Below are 12,729 nucleotides of genomic sequence, written 5' to 3'. Positions count from 1 at the left end.
AGTTGGACTGGCAACTTCCCTTGTGTTGATGTTCAGGGGAACAGTTGCCCGCCTTGTGTCTGTGGCCACCCCACTACTTGTTCCTGCCTGTTGTGGTGCTACAACTTACTCTCTGGTGCTAAGAGGACGTGTGTGCCATCTCTCTGAAGTCGACTCAATCTAAGCTACTTTCCCTGTGTCTGTCTCCCCTTGCTGTCTTTAGCTGTTAGGGGGGATCCCCCCCCCTTCCCTATCCAGGGCCAAGTACTAGGGAAATACAGGGATAGGTTCCTGTGTGGTGATTGGTGAGGAACCAATATAGGGAAGGTAGGGGAGGCAGAGTGATGGCAGGCCAGCCTTGGAGGTCTCCACTTCCCCCTTTCCCTAGTGTCTGGGCTCCCTTCCTCTCGTTCATTCGTGTCACACTTTGTCTTTCCTACACTGTGCGTGACACTCCCACTCTTTCTGTGCTGCTGTCCTCGCTAAACATGTCATCTTGCCAGGTTGGGTCAGTGACTTCATCGTCCACCACCTCATCTTCCATGACTGGGCCTCCTCCTGACTTGCTTGCAATTGTGTCTCATCATCATCATTCACCACCTGCGACAGTTTCTCACCATTGCCTTCATGTGACCGTGGCTGTTCAGATATTTTGGCATCGCTACATGCGATCTCCTCTTGCCCCGGGCCATGCAAGAGGCACAAATCTATAAATGAAAAAGTGAACAGCTCTTCGGAGTGTCCAAGTGTGGGATCATTTGTCTCTGGGCACTCGGCATGGTGGGAGGAAGGAGAATCAGGATGAGGAATATGTGGTGCTCCCTCAACAGGCACAGTTTCTTCTTGCCCATGGTCTCGGCCTCTGCGTGCACCATCACCATCACGTCCACTTCTCCGTCCCTTGCCACGCACATTGATAATTTTAAATGGAGTATATTTGGCACCCTCCACAAAATGACTGTATTATTACTTCAGTAATATGGGATTACGCGTGATGACCACGGTTTTAGGCAGTGGCCTTGTAGTGTGGTATTGGTCAGGGACCAAGTGTGAATAGGTTCAACAACACACAGCTGGCAGACTTGAAATGGAGTGTAACATTTGGCAAACTCTAAAAAATTTCACGTTTATTACAGCAGTAATATCGGATCATGTCTGTTGATGGGCAATTTTCTCTGCTTCCACAATACAGCAATGTGAATAAAATCAAACAAATTTGAATGTATTCTGCTAACAAGCAAATGGAGCTGTAAAAATGGTGCACTATATTGCTTTTTAAACAAATAATCAGGATTGTGAGCAAAACAAAAAATTAGCCCTGATATCTATGGCTATGAATATCTGTAACACCAGCAGACAGCCTGTGCAATAGACCCTATTCTGCTGTATACACTGTCCACAAACTCTGCCTGCCTAACTCCTGCTATCATCCGGATTAATATATGCAGCTTGATTAGTCCTTAGAAGGACTGTTAGTTCAAATCGATATATATCTTGCTGTGGAATACCTAATACTTCACTAATAATCTGCCATTTCTCTCCCTCACTCATCAGTATCTCTCCCTAATCTGCCTGTTTCAGGGGTAGACTGTGATGAGCATAGGGTCCCGGGTCTTATATAGACCTGATGACGCTATGTGGCCAACCAATCACTGTAATGCCACAACCAACATGGCTATGGCATTACAGTGAGTGGCAGGCAATCCCCACATGTTTATTTGCTGTGTAAAGAGCGCCAAACATGCGGGGCGGGGACCTGAGCTCCCTCCCGAGCATCCGGGAAATACTCGCCGAGCGCCAAGCATCTCGAACAGTGAGATGCTCAGGCAGTTGACGATCGAGCAATTGCGAGCGTGATAAATTGTAGTAATAACATTTTAAATTTCTCCAATTTCAAGCAGTGTCATATTTGTAAAAAAGATTCTCACGCTGGGAAGTGGGTGTACGGGTGTAGAATGGACTAATGTGATGCAAATGCCAGGGAGGGATTCCATTACCAGTCCAGGCCTGGTCCCTCAGTAAAGATACTTCTTAGCACTTGAATCCGGATTTCTTCTAAATACGTAATTATGTTTTTTAATGTGTATAACAGATATTAATAATTTATCTTAGATCATAAAAATATCCTTTTGCATTCCAGCATCTAGTACTGATGCTCAGTCTATGGTGCTGTTGCCTTAACTGTTGCTAGGCAACTTCCTTATAAGGTGAAATGCCCCTTTAAGATTCCATCACAAGATTCCATCATGTCATCACTGCTATTATGACATCATAATTCACTACCACTACTTATACAAGTGTTTATAGGCCCCCTGTCACAGTGACACCCCGGTGTCATTGTTTTCAGTGTTTAGCTATTTACTAGTGATATACTGATTGCGCTTGGATTTGATTGAAATGTCTGGATTTCTTCCAGACAAATTTCAGGAGTTGGCACTACTCCAGGGGATTCTTACCACCTATACCCCTGACATTGTGCTACCACTACCCGATGGCGTCCTCAGCTTCACTTACCGGCTGGTTATGGAGTTAGTAAGGGACTGCCTGACCAAATATCACCAAGGTCGCATTACATTTGAATATCTTGAGCATTTACAGCTGAACATCAAGACATTAGTAGAACAGGTAAATAGCAGACAATCTGCACAATTTATTATTATTATTGTTGTTATTATTATTAGCAGGATCAAATGTTATTGTTATTATTATTATTATTATCATTACTATTAGTATAAAGAGGCTTAGTTGGTCACCCCTATATAGTAGTATGATTAATAGTAATACAATTTAGATTTTCTCCTATGTCAAGAGGTCCCCATCTTGGGAAGTGGGTGTAAAAGTGTAGCTTGGGCCGGATTGATACAAATGTCAGGGGTTGATTTCATTCCCAGTCCAGCCCTGATATCTTAGAAAAGATACTTCTTTTAGAACCTGAATCCAGATTTCTCATAAATATCATAAATACATAATTAGGATTTTTACTGTGTATAGTAGATATTAATAATTTACCTTAGAGCATAAAAATACCCTCACTGATCAGAAGAGAAAAGTACCCATAGCTCTTTCTTAAATTCCAGCATCTGGTTCTAATACTTAGAATATGGAGTTGTCACCTTAACTATTGCTAGGCAACGTTCTTTTAAGTTGAGATACTCTGTTAAGATTCCATCACAACATTCCATCACGGCATCACTGCTATTATGACATCATATTTCACCACCACTGCTTATACAAGTGTATATAGCCCTAGTGTAACAGTGATACCCCGTGTATCTAATATTGTATTTAATAATTGTGTATTTAATAATAATTGAATACAAGTTTATTTAAAGGGAACCTGTCAGGTCCCCCATGCCCTGTAAACCCGCAGTATTCAGCCATTTGTGATAAAAAAACCCTCCCTAACCAGCTCTGTGTAGCATAATTCGGGTAAATTAATTATTTTAAAAAAGTATTTATAACCTCCACTTTCCCTATGCTAATGAGGGTTTTGACTAGCTGATGGAGCGTTAGTTCCCCAGTCTAGTCAGCTCTCTCCTATGATATCCCTTTGGGCGTGATAACATAATTTACATGAGCATGGAAGAGGGGTGACTAGTCTGGAAACTAACGCACCATCAACTAGTCAAAACCCTCATTAGCATAGGGAAAGCAGAGCTTATAAATGCTTTTTAAAGCATTTATTTAACAGAATTATGTTACACGAGGCTAGTTAGGGAGGGGGTTCTATCACACATGGCTGAATACGGCGGGTTTACAGGGCATGGGGTATCTGATAGGTTTCTATACCAAATACCCAGCTATGTAGTAATTATAGCTGGAGAGCGGAGCAAAATGGTGACATAAATGGCCTCCTAGATTCTGCACTTTCCCTCATTATTTTCCTTTTCTATATATTTGCATTTTGATAGGCTGAAGAAAAATCCCAAAGTGGAGAATTGGCCTTTTTTAAACAACTGGCCCAAAATGTCCTGTGTATACTGAAGAGTCCGGCCCGCTCACCGGAGCACCTGGTAAGGATCCATCGTGTTCTAAATCACATGTCCTTGTTGTCTGATCTTCTCCAGATTACCAGTCATATAGCAGAAGGTCAGATTTATGATGTTAGAGGCCTCCCTGTCATCTCCAGCCAGGCACAGGATATTATGACAGCCTGTTCCTGTGGCTCCATCATCTGTGATGACAGTCTGTACTCAGCGATACGGAGTTTGTATTCTGTATCTGTTTTGCTCGATCATCACAATTTTCTTCTGGTAAATGCTGCTGTTCTGATAATAGAAGTTATTAGAGAACAGTTGTAGATACAAGTCCCTTATTTATTAATGTGGATTTACTAGATGGGGCGGCTGTGAATAGTCCCCTCAATATTGAAATTATCCAGTAAATCCAGGTTTAGTCCTTCCTGCTTTGTGTATACAGTAATTTAGTATTTGTGAAATGTTATACTAATTGTACATATTCTAACCATCAGGAAACAGCAGAAGGTGACTCCGAAGAGGGGCAAAACGTGAATATGCCTGACTTTAATATTAGTCAGCTAAAGGTAGAAAATGATCTGATGGAAGGTAAGCCGATCATCTAATATTTTACATTCAAATATCGAGATATTATAGAGAACCACAGAGAATATGTAGATTTATTCTTTATCCTCTGTATAGACTATAATGGAGAGGGCTCATGGAATTCTGCTTCTCTCCTCTGTGCTCTTCTCAGCTCCAAAATGTACAAGGTGGCTCATAGTTCCCCAATTATGTAATTGTTCAAGAATTAATCAGATCCTGAACAGTCGCACATTTATGGTGCAGTATATCTATCTATGGATGTGCCATACATGTATACAGTATGTACAGAATACCATATACCTAGTTTTATATCATTTACAGAGGTCTTGTCATTTCCTTCATTATATGGATGTGTTGTATATTAAGTACTGATACAGACTGATAAATGACATCTCTTCATTATTTTATCATTATTTTAGAAATAACTGTGCCGGCAATTACTGATGGAAAATGTGAGACACCAGAGATCCACGAATCTGCCAGTGTAAGTATCAGAGAAGTCTGTATATCATCAGATAACGGGGAATGAATTACACATATAATATTACACCCCAGATGACAATGGGATATCGCTGCTCTTAGGCAGATCAGACCTATTGTGTGTGATGTTATTATTCCTGCTCTCTCCTTTGTGTTGTCCCTTATCCTCCCCTGCCATACGCATATATATATATATATATATATATGTATGTAATGTATATATGAAGGGTTTCCCCTTATAATATAATAGTGTCTGCAGAGGGTCAGACTTGCATCACATCTTCTACACGTGCTGCACTGTAATCAGCAGGGACATAATATAGAAGGGAGACTTTCCTGCATCTGGAGCTTCTATGTCTTAACATAATTTCTTATTATTTCTAGGCCTTGAACGGATCATTGAATGTGGGGAGAAATCCTTGCAAGACTGACTACAAACCGATCAAACTGATCAGCAGTGGAGCTTTTGGGTGAGCCTATAGTTTGAGATAATATACATTTCCTAGGGCTCCTTATGGCGATGCCTCAGTCTCTGTGCCCTGCCAGTACAATGTTACCACAGAGAAATTATACGAGTCCACATCACTGTCCACTAGAATTGAGCGGTTCTGGCAAAATTCTAATTCGCCTGATCACGCAGACTTTCATCCGATTTATGGAGAAGTTATTCTATGCAAATGTATTATTCCTTATTATGCTCTGGATCTCTCCTGACCCCAGAGCCTAATAAATGTAAAAAATGAAATATACACTTACTTACCTTACTACTCAACTCTCCAATCCCTTCACCCCTCACCGTCACTTGTCCAATTCTCACCGCATCATCAGAACACCGCAGCTCAGTCCAGGCCAGAACTTCTGGCTTTGAGGAGGTCCAGGAGGGTTCTATACAAGCACATGAAGGGTCACAGCGTCATGATGTGATCCTTCATGCACTTGCACAGAATTCTCACGGACATCTTCGATGCCGAATGATCCAACCAAGCCTGAGAGACATTTGGATGTCAGCACTAGCAGAAGAGATTTGAGGATGCAGCAAAGTCCAGTCGGTTGAGTTGGAAGGGCTGGAGAGATGAGTATAAGAATTTGTTTATTTTTTAACATTTTGATGGTCTTTTAAGGTTTAGAAAATAGTGGCCAACGCCTGCCATTTTGCTCATTGCGTGAGGAAGCAAATTACAAAAAGAAAATCGCCATTTTGGCGAATGCGGATCTTTGTAAAATTTAAGTAGAATTCTATTCCACTCAAATTTATTTGCTCATCTCTACAATCCACGTCTAATTGTCACTATTCAGGTCATTCAGGATGTGGCATGGATGAGGATCTCCCATAGATGATCATTTATGTAATGTTATTTCATGGATTTCTAGTGTTGGCCGTACATCTAGTATTAACCATTAGTACAGGAGATCATTTGAAGATGTCTATAAACAGAACGTTAGTAATAATTCATTATGAATCATGGATTTTCCTCCTCTCCAGGACCATCCACTTAGTGCGCCACAAAGACACAAACCAGACATTCGCTATGAAGAAACTGGACAAGCGGAACTTGAGAGATCCAATAAGCCTGGAACGTGCCTTTCTAGAGAGGGACATCCTAACATTCTCTGATTGTCCCTTTGTGGCCTCCATGTTCTGCTCCTTTCCAACTACCCATCATCTGTGTATGGTCATGGAGTATGTAGCAGGTAGGTCATATCTATCATATCTATATCCAGCCCGGATCTGCTTATCTCTAGCACCTATCTGTTACCAAGATGCCCGAAAAATTATTATCTCTGTGAAGTCTCCGGCGTACGTCCTCACTGAGCGTGGCAGAAATCTCTACTATGGCTAAAAGGAGGATTTGACTTTATTATAAGAGTTTGTATAGATGAGCATTTCATAGAGAAAGTAATAAGAGGCTTGTAGATGAAGCCCGGCTCTGCCTTTCTGTATAGGGTCACTCTGCAGTATATAGTATACGCTCTACATTATACAGTATATAAAGCAAAACCACAAATGTGCAAAAGCTGCAAAACAAGTGCAATGACACAATGTCCAATATAAAAACATGAATCTGTATTAGTCACATGGAATCCATAGTTAAAAATAACAAGGTAACTCCTACAACAAAGGGACACTACTACGGCCAAAAAGTATAAGCTATACTATGTATCTTACAATTAATAAGCTAAATAAATATATAATTCATAGAGGTGTCAGCAATCTGTCAGCATGGTATAATAGAATCTTGTTGATGTTAATATCTAACCATGAGAGGAGAGTGGATAGCTATATGTAAGAAAAAAAGCGCATAGTTGTACTTACACTATATGGTGAATAGACACCGCTTCAACACAGACGGCTGCAGACTATTATAACACTGCAGACTATTATAACACTGCAGACTATGCTAAAAAATACATCACTGATCAGACAAATTCATGGGCAGAATATAGTAAATACTGGTACTCCAATTAACAATTGTGAAGTTCCTCTGTGATCCCTCCTAGAAATGTCGGAATAAGGCTGAATTCATACGTTTGTGTGTCACGGTCTGAGTACAGACCATTATTCACAGACCGGCCATTGGTCTCCTGACCTGAACTTTACATATTTGCTTATGCGCTTGTTAATTTCGGGTCAATATACCGGCTGCCAGTCCCTGGATGATGGTTGGACTCAGACTGTGACACACAGATGTGTGAATTCAGCCTTAATGTTATAAATTGTCAGTATAATTCGAGTGTACCAGCAGTCTGTCCGTGTCCCATTATTTCTCACAATATCAGACTGTGTAAGAACACATCTCATTGAGAAGGTGAAAGGTAAAAACCAGATGTCAGCCGGGACAGCCGGGCAGTCAGTGCGGTGGCTGGTACCTTCAGAATGCTATTAACCTGCAGATTAAACCCATTGTAACAAACCCTCTCCTGTCATATTTTCTTTCTCCTGTAGGAGGAGACTGTGACACTCTCTTGAAACACTGTGGGCGTTTACCTGTCCCCTTGGCTCGTATGTACATCGCAGAAACAGTTTTAGCTGTTGAATACCTGCATAGCTACGGTGTAATGCACAGAGACCTGAAGCCTTCAAAGTAATTGACCCTTGATGTACAGTAAATACGAAAAAGTCAGAAATTGTCATAAAGTCTATGGGTTATTATTTGGGGCTTATACCATCCTTTTTTTCATAGTCTCCTGGTAACATCAACCGGTCATATTAAAGTCACCGATTTTGGGCTGTCCAAACTCTGCCTCATGAGACCAACATCAAACATCTACAAGGCTCCAACTGAGGACATCACCAGAGAGTTCTGTGATAATGAGGTAGGCACCAACTTTTTCTTTACTGATCTCATATATTTCTCCTTCTCTGATATTTTCTCATTTAGAAAACATTTCCACTAATGCTATTTGTCACAATTATTTTCACTGATCATCATCTCATTCCTCTGTTGGTTTCCAGATTTGTGGCACCTATAGTTACACAGCTCCAGAAGTGCTTTTACAGGAAGGCTATGGAAGGCCAGCTGACTGGTGGTCAATTGGAATCATCCTACATAAATTTCTTGTAGGACGTGTCCCATTTCATGGGCGTAAGTAAAAATATCTGAATGATATGTGATGTCATTGTTATTTGATTAGGTTGGTTCTGTGGATTAGTTACTTGTGTTAATGCAAAAGATTTTAATTTTAATAAAGTAAATAAAGAGGTTTCATTTTCTGTAATATTTGCTTTTTATATAACAGATGACATAACTTGGAAATTTAATAATTCTGCTCCTCCACCCGATGCTCAAGATATCATCACTGAGCTGCTCAGAAAAGATCCAGCATATAGACTTGGGACAGGTAATGTATATAAAAGTATTAATAATAACTTATTACACCTCTGTGACAAGAAAAATGATTACATCCATGAGGATCAGCACTGAGGTGCTCTACTCTACCAACTTGCGCATTCTCCATTCTTCATGCTATGACTTTCACTATATTCCCTTAACTTTGGCTCTGTTACATCTTCAGTTCAGCTTAACATAAAATGTACAGATATGGAACCATCTCCCTGACAATGTCTGTATATCTTTCTATTGTCTTTTATTTTCTAGGAGGAGCAAATGAGATAAAGATTCATCCATTTCTAGAAAACTTGGACTTTAACAATCTTCTAAGTAAGAAGCCACAGTTCATTCCTCATATTAAGTCAGATGAGGACACCCGCTACTTTGACAGTAAGGAGAATGAGACATTATCTTCAGAAAGCTGCTGTTTGTCTTGTCTTTCATTTTATTTGACAATCAGTCTCCATAATTATTATAACATGGTGACTGTCCGTAACTAGTAATCTCTAATAACACTTGTACTTTGCAGCTCGACGTAGCAGATACCAACATAGTGATTCAGATGAGGAGGACTCAAGTGAGGACAATGACTGGCCAGAAATCCAAAAGTTTCTATCATCTTCTCATAGGCTTTCTAAAGTAAGTATGTGACCCAAAAGATCAATAAAACCTATAACTAAGATAAAGTTTAGAACTATACATATATTTTATTTTTCTCCATGCTTTAGCTCTGTTCCATCAATACCAAAATGATGAACAATGAAGAACCCAAGTCACCTCCAGGGTATTCCCCAGAAAACGCAAAACACTCAGACATGTGAGTAAATTACTATTATGGGGTTCAAGTCTGATGTATGTTCAGAACACCAAATGCAAGACAAATGTAACTCAATACTAAATCCAGGATCCATGACCCCTTGATTGCTCATCACCGTGGTTCTGGCTTGTGAGAATGCTGGTGATAAAAGGTGATCATTGAGACCAGCCATTCATTTCCAGATCATTACAGGCTAACATTAGTAGTGATTCTCCATTCTTGCTGGGAGTCCTGTGCATTGCATCCCCTCCATGTTATCCAAACGTCCTAACAGGCCTTGCACACAGATGTTCTTCCCTTTTGTATTGTTTTCACTTGTAATTTATATTTTTCTCTTCTACCAAACAGGAAGAAAGAATCTTCCTCTCCTGAATCTGATGGTGACAAGCAGCGTTTCACTGCCAAAGACAGCCAGTCATTCCCATTGTCAGGTATGTACAGGTCTATTGGCCATCCTATTACAGCCTCAGATCAAAAAGTGTAATGTGAACGTGCACATAAAGGCTCAGAAAATTACTACCTATAAAACAAAGTACAGTCCAGCACTTCATTGTGTAAAAAACTCACTCTTTTATATAATGCATTAAGTTATAAGGAGCCATTCAGTCTTCTGCCAAACTGATATTGAATACTGTACCCATGGCTCCATATGAGCCTATACTGATCCTCCTTATGTCCTTAATGTTACACTGATTATAAGGCAACACTGTGGCATCCTGCAAGTAATGTGATGGTAATAAGGCGTCTGTTATTTTTGCACCATAATAGAAAGAATATGTCATATATACATAACATAATCTAAGGGTCTGAGAAATAGATTGCCTTGTGATCTGATTAATATAAAAACTGACAACACATATCAGGTTTTATATTAATCAGTTCACAAGGAAATCTATTTCTCAGACCCTCAGGTTATGTTATGTATATATGACATATTCTCTCTATTATGGTGCAATAATAAATTAAGAGGACTACAGGGTACAAGAATAAGATACCTCTATAAAGATACAAAGCTAATCTTTTAGGTGTTTATAATCTACATCTTTTTCTTGATTCTTGATTAGAACTTCCAGTTCACGGGAGAAAAAAATCTGCATTGAGAAAACAACAAGAAGCAGAAAAAGTAGAAGAGGGGAGAAGTAGAAGAGGTAAGTGTGACCACAAGCTCCATGTTGTGTGATGTCAGTCAGTGAGAAGAAGTCATGTGGAGCAGATGTTCTCTGTCAGTGGTGGGATTGTCACATGTACAATGACTGACAATGACCCCGCACCTCTGTAAGGATAAGACTCCTCTACCGTCCTGCCACAGTGACACTACCGTAGTATCCTCTAATATGGAGTGCCATTACTTACATTAGTTATGTCTCCTCTCATAGGTTCTATCTTCCGTCGGCTGATATCATCCTGCCGGCGAGGATTATCCAGGGCTGCTCACTCAATCAGAGAAAGCTGTATATTTGCAGCCTGTCAGCGGGGCAGCATAAACATCTCGAGAGCAGAAAGACCCCACGTCTAGCACCCTGAAGAGGGTGCAGCATGTCCACCATCAAAGCTGCATCTCTATGGAAGGATTTGTACCATCAGCCTGTGGCCTTCTGACCAGCAAGGAACATCTGCAGAAGAAGAAGGCCCCTCCAAAAACATCCTTTCATCCTTCCATGATATTCTTAATTAAAAAAAAATCAAATTGAATTATGTTCAATTGCATTTATTGGAATATTACTGACATTCATGGCATATCAGTACTATACGTTATATATGTCTAGTGTGAGGGGTTACAAACAGGAGAATATCCATTTCATGTCTTAGATTTACCCTATAAACCTTGGCCAAAAGTGGAGGAGAGGACGAGTGATCCTGTTACATCTATGAATGACAGTCAATCCAAGGAAAAACATGTTCTGATCCTTAGATTTTCCAGACACTTGAACCCTTATACCTAAATGTGGCTTTACTTAAGTGTTATCCATATCCACCTAATAAGACATACTGTACTCCAGTGATATGAATTCACTTCTGGGAAAAACCCTTTAAACTAGGGCTGTGGGGTCAGTAAGCCAAACTTCCATCGATAATAATTACTAATAACAATTAAGAGTAAATATTCAGGAATTTATACATGAAATAATTTATATTATACAATATTAACAATCTAGACGTTTTTTACATTTTTCTTCATGCAGCTGGAATCGGTACCTTCTTCTGATACTTACTCCACAGTCCAGCTTTTTATTCTTTCCTGCTCCCCAACATTAAAAGTACAGCATTTACGATGAGTTGTACTTTTTTGTGGGTGACGTATTTCAGTACATATACAGAATTGTCTAAATTATAATTGTTTTTTTGGGTCAAAAAGTGCAGAAAATAAGAAAGAATTTTGCTACCGCATGAGGAATGACGTAAAAAATAAATGAAACCAATTCTTCACCTGCTGCTGGGTTGTTCATTCTGCCTCCCAAAGATCGCAGTGACCCCCTGCTCACACCAGCACATGTCCAGACCCATTTGAAGTTTACCAATGATCATCTAGATGGTCCAGAGGAGGCTTGGGAGAAGGTTATGTGGTCAGATGAGACCAAAATAGAACTTTTTGGCATCAACTCCACTCGGCGTGTTTGGAGGAAGAAGGATGATTACAACCCCAAGAACATCGTCCCAACCGTGAAGCATGGTGGGGGAAACTACATACTTTTGAGGTGCTTTTCTGCAAAGGGGACAGGACGACTGCACTGTATTGAAGGGAGGATGGAGGGGGTCATGTCTCACAAGATTTTGGCTAACAACTATAATGATAGTGACAGTGCTCAAATGACATGGGGACAGCATGGGAATCGCCCCAGGAAGCATTTCTGACCCCCAGGTCACTGCTGTCAACAACGTGGTCAGAGGTATTAAGCCACTTTTACAGGCTCATAATAAAACGTTCAAAAACGAAAGTGAAACTTTTTTCCTGTGAAATATGTTAAGGAATTTATTTTCCAGGGTAAAGATTTGTGTATAAGGTAAAATAAATAACCAAAAACAAAAATACTCCTCCACACCTTGAGCTATGTTCACAAGT

This window comes from Phyllobates terribilis, unplaced genomic scaffold, assembly GCF_046119375.1.
Source record: "Phyllobates terribilis strain yellow unplaced genomic scaffold, ASM4611937v1 Scaffold_37__1_contigs__length_12642776, whole genome shotgun sequence".
Taxonomy (NCBI): domain Eukaryota; kingdom Metazoa; phylum Chordata; class Amphibia; order Anura; family Dendrobatidae; genus Phyllobates; species Phyllobates terribilis.
This window is presented reverse-complemented; position numbering follows the sequence as displayed.